This window comes from Haliotis rufescens, unplaced genomic scaffold (genome assembly GCF_023055435.1).
Source record: "Haliotis rufescens isolate VD_foot unplaced genomic scaffold, xgHalRufe1.0.p SCAF_33, whole genome shotgun sequence".
Lineage (NCBI taxonomy): Eukaryota > Metazoa > Mollusca > Gastropoda > Lepetellida > Haliotidae > Haliotis > Haliotis rufescens.
Window position 1 is genome coordinate 1678007 of NW_025964035.1, and position 11178 is coordinate 1689184.

Here is an 11178-nt window from a genome sequence, read left to right on the forward strand (position 1 = left end):
AGGAAGATGCTGAAGGGTTTGCTTTGTCGCTGATTTACGTCACTTTTCGTGTACAGTAACTTTGATCAGCGACTGAGCTAATTTTGAAGGGTACACCCTGTCTCCAGTATGTACAGTAACTTTGATCAGTGACCGAGCTAATTTTGAAGGGTACACCCCGTCTCCAGTATGTACAGTAACTTTGATCAGCGACCGAGCTAATTTTGAAGGGTACACCCCGTCTCCAGTATGTACAGTAACTTTGATCAGTGACCGAGCTAATTTTGAAGGGTACACCCCGTCTCCAGTATGTTCAGTAACTTTGATCAGCGACTGAGCTAATTTTGAAGGGTACACCCCGTCTCCAGTATGTTCAGTAACTTTGATCAGTGACCGAGCTAATTTTGAAGGGTACACCCCGTCTCCAGTATGTTCAGTAACTTTGATCAGCGACTGAGCTAATTTTGAAGGGTACACCCCGTCTCCAGTATGTTCAGTAACTTTGATCAGCGACTGAGCTAATTTTGAAGGGTACACCCCCCCTCCAGTATGTTCAGCAACTTTGATCAGCGACCGAGCTAATTTTGAAGGGTACACCTCGTCTCCAGTATGTACAGTAGCTTTGATCAGCGACTGAGCTAATTTTGAAGGGTACACCCTGTCTCAAGTATGTACAGTAACTTTGATCAGCGACCGAGCTAATTTTGAAGCAATATTCCAGCTATATGACGGCTGTCTGTAAATAATCGCGCCTGGACCAGACAATCCAGTGATTGACAACATGAGCATCGATATACGCAACTGGGATAGGATGACATGCATCAATCAAATCAGCGAGCCTGACCATCCGATCCCGTTAGTCGCCTCTTACGATAAGCATAAGTCGATCAGTATCCATTACTACCTTGAATAGTAAATTTGTATTACTAATTAATTGTACTTACTCAAGGGGAATATCTGCCTTACGTCCTGAAATCTTTAAATATACGTTTAATCAGATTTAATCAGTTTCCAAGACCTTCTGGCAGTGGGTCGAGTCTTTCTGGGTTTATTTAAAAAAAATACATAATAGGTATCACTACTTTAAGGACAACAGACATTGTCAGGCAGATTCCGTCCGTGTGAGACACAAGCCTTACAACTGGTCTATTTGAGATTGACAAGTATTATCAGTAGACAGACGGTAACATCATTCCATATTTTAAAAGTAACGGAATTAAATGCTTAGACATGTCATTATCAATCATCAAAAAAAAAAGAAACGCACAGGTAGTATGTAGCTCATTGAACCTGACTACACAAAAAATCCAGTACATAAATTGGATATATGTTATTGGAAAATGTTGACAAAACGCAGCCATTGTCGATTTGCAATGTCTTAAACGGCATTGTTTTCACACTTGTTAAAAAATGTCATGGAGGAAAACAGAAAAGCAAAATGCACGTTCAAGTTATGGCATTCGTAACTAGTGGCTATACAAAGGCAAGCATAAGCCAATAATTTGTCATTCAATTGTCAACATTTTACAAGTTCGAAAATGCCGAGACTCAACGCTGCCGATCGGAACATCGCCATAGGACGTATTCTAAGAGGGGAATCGCAGTATGCACTTGCACGCCACTTCAACGTCCACCACAGCACAATTTGCCGCTTTTGTGACCGATACACACAGTTCAATTCCACTGCAGACCGTCCGAGAACCGGCCGACCAAGAGTTACCACCCCTACACGGGATCGCTACATTCGACTGTTCCACCTACGTCATCGCAATACCACAGCTACGGAGACTGCAGGGCGCATCCCTGGTTTGAGGAGGATATCGGACAAGAATGTCAGGAACCATCTTCGCGTGGCTGGAATCCGACCCAGAAGAACAGTTATCGTCCCTGTCTTGCTACAGATACATCGACAGCGCATACCCTACACCAGGAGATCTGATTTGGTTGTGGTTCATGGAAATTTGACAAATCGCTGCAAGAATCAAATTCTTCAACCTCACCTTCTTCCAATCATGGACTGCCAGAGGGAGCTGTTTCAACAGGACAACGCTCCACCGCACACAGCTCGTGTCACGGTAGACTACCTCCATAATGCCAACATCAACGACTTGCCCTGGCCGTCGAGATCTCCAGATCTCAACCCAATCGAACACCTCTGGGATGTATCGATCGACGTGTAAGCCCAACGTCAGAACACACCATCCAGTCAGTGCTTAGGAGATGCAGAGCCGTGATTGCTGCCCGGGGTGGTCACATGAGATACTGAGTTCAGCGCAAACTTGTGGCCTTATGTGACACGACCATGAACAGTTTTCAATGCCTTTGTACAACGACAACATTTGAATATCGAGCAGTAAAATTTCATATTTGTATCTATGACATTAAAATAAATATATCGACTTTATTTGGTACAATAAATTTAGTTAAAACCTACCTGTGCGTTTCATGTTTGAAGAGTGTATGACATAGTGCTAAAATTGGTCGTTTGGCTTCAATATTTATATTAAAGTTAACACTGGTTATAGTTGTTATTCTGTTAAATTTAAGTAAACGTAAATTGTTGTATTCAGTCAGTCTCAAATGTGAAGGTCGCAGTTGTCTAGAAAATAATATAACACCGCATAAGGCATCCTGAGTGAGTGAGTGAGTATTTTTTTACTCCGCTTTTAACAATATTCCAGCAATATCACGGCGAGAGAGACCAGAAATGAGCTTCACACAATGTACCGATGTGGAGATTCGAACCCGGGTCTTTGACGAGACGAGCGAACACTTTAACTACTGGGCTACCCAACAACCCCAAAGCATCCTTAGCATAAGCATGGTCAGAATAATCTAGCTTTACGTATCTCAGCCTGTCACAATGACATTATATCTTAGTATATCAGTGTTTTCGGACAACTCATTAAATATTATTGAACTTCTGTGGACATCACTTGGTCAAACTTCTTAGGAAAGCTGCTTAATCCATCTTCTCGGCGCACGATCGCAAACTATATTATCAAGCGGATAATTGAACATGCAGTAAATCGGTGACCAGTCCAGGTGGCCAGAGTATATATACTGGCTAGCCCCGGGGGTACCTCACTGTCGAGAAATCCCCAATAAAGAAGCTGGCCATAGACACTTTGGTTTCTTTGAAGGGAAATCATATTCTCTTAATATTTCTCTGAAATTATAACTGACATTGTTTTATAGCTTTTGTTTTACTATTCTATTAGCAGTGAGGTGAGGTGAGGTGAGGTGAGGTGAGGTGAGGTGAGGTGAGGTGAGGTGAGGTGAGGTGAGGTGAGTTGAACTTGGTTTAACGTCGCGTCAAAGAATATTGCACTTATATAGTGACGTAAATGCACGTGTGTGTGTTGTGTGTGGCTGCTTGTACTAGTCCGGACTGATGCCGATTTATAGTGCTAGCTCACTGAGATACCATGCCGCAGTTTAACTTGAATACCCCACTCAGACATAGTATACTGACTCCGAGCCGACCAGCCCTTGTTTTAGCCCCTTTATGTCGAGCGTCAGACAGGGTAACAACAAGTACCATCTTTTAACGTCTTTTTGTATGACGCCTCTCCGGGTGTACGCTCTACCACTAGACCACGGAGGCGGTCATTATCAGCAGTAAATGTATTTCTTTTCATGTTCTTGACCATGTATTCGGGTAAAAGACTAAGTTGGTTGTATTTATTAACGGACGTATCAGTCAAATGTATGTGATTTAGGTTTAGGCAAAAGTATTATTTACGTATGAACTCCACGGTACAGCATATAATCAATGTCAAACATGTTTCGAGTTCAACAACATTCGTGTAGTCGGAAATAAGCGTTTTTAACAAGCAGATGTCGTGGTAGCAAGCTGTACTTTTTAATGCATATTGCTATTTAAGTTTGACTCAGTTATATTGTTTTTGTGAAAACGTGTAAATGCAGACGAACGGCCTCATTTCAATCATACATATAACACACGAGGTATGTACATTATCTTTTAATGTAAGAATTCTAGGTTGAACCATACATTGCAGGTATTACGTGTTCATTAGGGGCGGTCGGGTAGCCTAGTGGTTAAAGCGTTCGCTCGTTACGCATAAGACCCGGGTTCGAATCCCGACATGGGTACAATGTGTGAAGCCCATTTCTGGTGTCCCCCGCCATGATATTGCTGGAATATTGCTAAAAGCGGCGTAAAACCAAACTCACTCACTACCTTTTCATTAACAAAATCCAGACTGCTTTAGTAAGTGGGTGATTGAGTTAGGTTCAACGCCGCTTTTAACATTATTCCAGTTATATCACGGCGTGTCAGCTTAATGTGGGAGGGAAGCCCGAAGTGATGCAGGTCTTTGACGTTTACCACTTCGGTGAAACCCACGAGCACGGGTATGGTGCTCACATACCTAGAAACATAATCGGGGCGAACCGAAAGAAAGAAAATGTTCATTACTATAGTAATATATGATGTATTTACATCCCACATATTTAAGCTAATAGCACAACTAAGCCAGAGCTAAAATCAATAATCATATTCTTGTAACCATTTTGTCAATATGTCAGCGATGTACAAATAAGAAAGATACCCCTCTTGTACTTACATAGGCCTGAGCACAATGCATTTGTAAAACAGCTAAATATGTATGCAGTACAAGCAATGCCGAAACGTACACATATCCATATATTATATCATTCAGTAATGTGAATTGTCATCTTGTCAATGGGCCCGTTAACACAGTATATACGGATGCTATCAGACACACCGTATTCGACGTAATAAGCGCCCAGAGCGCTCTCAAAATTAGAAATAGGGGGCTCTTATTAGAATATTAATTTGGTGGAAAAACAGAGTTGAAAGATAAATTTCGTGGTTTATGCTGACAGCCTGAAATGTTATATACGACAGATATATTTTTCCAGAATTTAATTGCCCATAATTAATGGTGCATATAACACACGAGTGTGTATTATATGTGAATAAATAAGTCTTGTGTACATTGATCAATCGGAATCGGAAGGGGTTTCTGACTAGCCAATATATTAGCCATTTTCGCCGTGGACGCTTATTGCAGACGGGCGCTTATTACGTTGAATAAGTTAGTTTGTTTGCGACGGTAGTTTAGATAAAGTTTACATGTGGCCTTCTGGTGCAGAGGTCTCGAAGTATATGATATACCAGCGCCAATTTGAATGATATATGCTTTGTTAATATATAGGTTGTCGCTCATACGTAAAGAAGTGTTAGAAGGTGTGGCACTGGTGCCCAGTCGTCTAAGGCGCCGCAAATCGCTGTGCAGAGTTGCATCCCTTGGGCACCCCAGAAACCTATGATTGTGGGTTCGAATCCCGGTTCGCCCCGATTATGTCTCTAGGTTTGTCAGCACCATACCCGTGCTCGTGGGTTTCACCGAAGTGGTAAACGTCTTAGACCTGCATCACTTCGGGCTTTCCTCCCACATTAAGCTGACACGCCGCGATATAACTGGAATATTGTTAAAAGCGGCGTTAAACCCAACTCACTCACTCTCTCACTGTTAGAAGATGTGCCGAGCGACCTCTGCTTGTCATGATAGATCAGAAGGTCAGATTCGGTGACTTGGACGATTGAAAGTCATCGTCCCCGGACGTCGTGGATCGTTGCTCACAATTTCAATCACTGGATTATCTGGTCCAGATTCGATTATTCACAATCATGTAAAATTGACCTGCAATATTGCTTAGAACGGCAATAAACAACAAACATAAAACTAACTGTGCACACTTGTTAATTACCAAGTGACCGACCATTGAAATTAAATATTCTATTTTCGACTTTTGTCTGAGACAGAATGTTGTTTCGGTCCTTGCTCAAGACAAGGTTTTTGGTGTGAAAATACCTTCTTTTCCAATCTCATTTTGTGTGTGTAAAACCTGTATTTTATTGAATATATCTCCCCCAAAATATTGTTTTCGGCTCGCTGTTAACTGGGTATCTGTGATTGTTCTCTGTTAGAGCCCGTATGTAGGGTAGTGAGTTGGAGACTTGCTCTGCGTTTTAAAAAGGTGCATTTAATCGAACCCGGGTTTTGCTTATTGGCGGTGGGGTGGATCGCCTGTGAATGTATGGAGAGGTTGTTATCCTCTCCCTTTGTCTGTCATACAGACCCTTAAACAACTATATCAAACACAACCCATGCAAGTCTGTATGTAATATTTGGCAAGTCTAGAGTACTGCAATATCTGAAAATTAAGAGAGTCTCTGGGCTCCATTTCATTATATTTTTATGACTGTAAATTAAAAACTGTCTTTGTCTTTAAAATATGTTCATATCGGAGACTAGATGTCAGGCTTCAGCTCCCTGCAACCGGGTGTCTGTGGTTGAATGGATGGCCTGTCTGATAGCATCTCGGGAGTTGCAATATGTCTTAACGCTCGTACTTTAGAGAATCGGAATGGGTCACATTTCCAGTGTTTCCGCGAATAGTCACTGATTTCACTCAGCAAAACCTCCACACTCAGCTGTTTCATCAGAGGTAACATGACTGGGAAGACGAGGGCCACGCGTGGACAGTCATTAAGTTCAGTTCAGTGAGGTGAAATGGGGTTTGACGTCGCGTTCAAGGATACATCCACTTATATAGCGACGTGCATGTACGCGTGTGTGTGTGTCTGCTTGTACTAGTCCAAACTAATACCGATTTATAGTGTTAGCCACTGAGTTACCATGCCGCAGTTTAACATGAATACCCCCCTCAGACACAGTATACTGACTCCGAGTTGACCAGCTCTTGTTTAAGCCCCTAAAAGCCGAGCGCAAGGCAGGTTAACAACAAGTACCATTTCCAACGTCTTTTGGTTGACGAGGCCGGGGATCGAACCACGGACCTTCCGCTCTCCGGGCTCATGCTCTACCACTAGACCACGGAGACGGTCATAACAAGCAGTAAATGTATTTCATTTTATGTTCTTGACCAGAGCAAAATACTAAGTGGGTTGTATTATCTTTACGGACTTGTCGGAGGCGATCACAAGTTCAGTGAGTCATGTTGACCAATCTGCAGCTGTCCTTTGTATTCCTCTTGAGCACCATCACCTGTTGCTGTTTCATCCAGCACTTCCCCTTAGTCACGTGTCGTTGCCAGGCATGGGTCAAACAGAGGCATCAAATACCATTTTAATACCACTAAAAGACTTGCCTCGGTTGTCGAAGCTCTTAGTGATGATACCAGATGTTTGTGATGATATCATGTGGCATCCATCACAACCACACGCAAAAGTGTTCAGAGTCACCTGGTAAGCACGGGCTATATGGTGCAATACAATCGACAATAATTCGACCATAAATCTCTGGGAAAGGTGAGGTGAGGTGAGGTGAAATGGGGTTTAACGTCGCGTCCAAGAATACTGCACTTATATAGCGACGTGCATACACGTGTGTGTGTGTGTGTGTGTGTGTGTGTGTGTGTGTGTGTGTGTGTGGCTGCTTGTACTAGTCCCAACTGACGCCGATTTATAGTGCTAGCTCACTGAGATTCAATGCCACAGTTTAACATGAATACCCCACTCATGATCAGACACAGTATACTGACTCCAAGCCGACCAATCCTTGTTTTAGCCCCTCTTTTGGTATGACGCGGTCGGGGATCGAACCCCGGAACTTCCGCTCTCCGGGCGGACGCTCTACCATTAGACCACGGAGGCGGTCTCTTAGAAAGCTTCACAGAGGCTTTGAATGCTGTAACTCTGCTCAAACAACCCCTGAGCAGGCACCGTATGACGCAAACGGTTGTCAGACCACAGCTGCCTTGACAACTGTCAGTTTCTTGGAACCCTCAGGAGAGTCTTGCACACCCGGGTTGACATATTTCTGCAGATATCTTGCTTATTAAGAATTAAATATTGATATGAGCCCCGCACTGGATCCTTCCCATTTCAAAGATACCCAGGACCTAATTTCAAGAATTGTGAAAAACGTGTCTACGGCCAAACGCTTGTAGCTTCATGGCCACGTCAATCAACGTAAGCGTTAATCAAACCGTCGATCGCATTCAGACATCTCTAACTTGGGACCCGTGAAGATTCCGGGGTAGAATACGTCTTCAGCAACCCATGCTTGCCGTAAAAGGTGACTATGCTTGTCGTAAAAGGCGACTAACGGGATCGGGTGGTTAGGCTCGCTGACTTGGTTGATGCATGTCATCGATCCCAATTGCGTGGATCGATGCTCATGATATTAATCACTGGATTGTCTGGTCCAGACTCGATTATTTACAGACCGCCGTCATATAGCTGGAATATTGCTGAGTGCGGCGTTAAACAACAAACCAAACCAAAAAAACAAATCTAACTGGGAATGGAAATAACCAGACATTGTCCTACAACTCGTGTATAGAACATTTACATTGTTAGGTACAAATTGAAGTTGAAACTTTAAGCGGACACGCGGTGAAGTAACTAATTAACCGTTCAAAGAGGCGTTAAACCAAACTCACTCACTCACTATAGCTGTTGTTTGCGAGGGATGAGTGGTCGTGAGAGCTACATGTCATTGGTCAGACATATTCACGTTATGGCTTCATCCAACAAAGTTAGTGGAGTAAATATCGGTCGTGAAAATATCTGGCTTCTTGAATAATGTCAATACAGCAGATCCAGTCAGTCAATACTAGAACTTGAAGTTACACAGGTTATAGTTATACAAGTTATACAAGCAATACTATACAAACAGATGCTTACATCTTTTCGCGCACACATGCACATACATACACACACGTACACACACAAATGCACAAACAAATACACACTCAAATATATACACACACAGATACAGACACACAGCTACACACGCAGACACCCAGACAGATACACACACAGACACACACACACACACACGCACACACGCGCGCGCGCGCGCGCGCACACACACACACACACACACACACACACACACACACACACACACACACACACACACACACACACACACACACACACACACACACACACACACACACACACACAGACACACTCACACACAAAGACTGACTAAATGAGGTTTTACGCCGCATTTAGCAATATTCCAACAATATCACGACTGGGCACACCAGAATTGGGCTTCACACATTGTACCCATGTCGCGAATCGAACCAGGGTTTTCGGCGTGACGAGCGAACGCTTTAACCAATAGGCTACCCGACCGCCCCACCCCCCCAAAATAACAACAACAACAAAACAAAACAAAACAAACCAAACCAAAACAAAACAAAAAAACAGCAAACAAAAAAACAACAACAAAAAATTCAACAACACAAGGTTGAAAGAGGATCGTGGGTATTCATATAACCTGCCGCCGTGATATTGCTGGAATATTGGTAAAAGCCTCGTAAAACCAAACATATTCACTCATTCATATAAACTGCCGGGCAAAACTGCCAGTATCTAAAACACAATAATCCGTATCCAATACATCACCATCGAATACCCCTTTCTTGTTTAATTCATTTTTAGCCACCATCAAACCTGGGCGTATTCATTATTTGCCCGACAGTTCATCGTTCACTGACTGCGATTTTTTTTTGTTTCTTGTTGTTCTTGCGTTACTAAACAAATGACTTAATGGTTTCGATTAATGGTTTCATTTTGATTATTAAAAAAATATTGTTCGATATTTGCCGACAACATTGTCAATGTAAATGTACCTCCATAACGGAAAGGAAGCAAAAATAATTACTGACCGTCATTGCTATGAGGCTGAAAGAAACCTCCATTATTACAGGGACAATGTGAGGGAAAGGTAGTGTCTTATTATACACCAAGCAAAGCGAAGCCCACTCTGATGTGGTCTTTGTGTCTCTGGCCATTGTACCTCTTTCGTTCGCTCCCTAGGGTGCCATCAGTGTCAGGTCAATACTGAGGGCTTGCACGCAAGTGTCCTACCTTCAAACGAGGGACTCTCAAAACATACACAGGGGTCCCTTTGTTGTGATGGATGAGGGTTTATGATATTGTATTCTGATAGGCAGTGTCGTGTGGCTCGGTCAGAAGGTTCACAATGGTTTACATGTGACTTGATATGAGTATTATAGAATGCACATCATTTGTGAATTTGGAAGAATATGTACAATGAAACTTTTGAAAATAAAAGGCTAAGCTTCAGTAAATAATGAGAGAAGACCTATTCAGCGTATGTTGTGGATTCAGGCCGGAACTATCTCTCTTACCTATAACACACACTGCCTATGTACACTACAAAGTTACGTGCACCCCAAGCTACACACAACCCTACCTTCATACATCTCTCACTACATAAGCGATCGACCTGGCGATACTACAGGCCCGAAAAGATCCGTGGTAGAATAGGTCTTCAGCAACCCATGCCTGACGTAAAAGGCAACTGTGCTTGTCGTAAGAGGCGACTAACGGGATCGGGTGGTCAGGTTCTCTGACTTGGTTGATGCATGTCATCGTATCCCAATTGCGTGAATCGATGCTCATGATGTCAATCACTGGATTGTCTAGTTCAGACTGGATCATTTAGAGACAACCGTTACATAGTTGGATTATTGCTGAGTGCAGCATTAAACAACAACATACACCCACCTACCTACATACATCTACCTACCAACATACACACCTACCTACATACACCCACCTACCTACATACACCCACTTACCTACATATACACCTACCTACATACACCAACTTACCTACATACACACACCTACCTACATACACACATACCTACAAACACCCACTTACCTACATACACACCTACCTACATATACCAACTTACCTACATACACACCACCTACAAACACCCACTTACCTACATACACACATACCTACATACTCCCACCTACCTACATACACCCACCTACCAACATACACACATACCTACATACTCCCACCTACCTACATACACCCACCTACCTACATACACACATACCTACATATACCCACCTACCTACATACACACATACCTACATACTCCCACCTACCTACATACACCCACCTACCTACATACACACATACCTACATACTCCCACCTACCTACATACACCCACCTACCTACATATACACCTACCTACATACACCAACCTACCTACATACACCCACCTACCTACATACACACATACCTACAAACACCCACTTACCTACATACACACCTACCTACATATACCCACTTACCTACATACACACCTACCTACAAACACCCACTTACCTGCATACA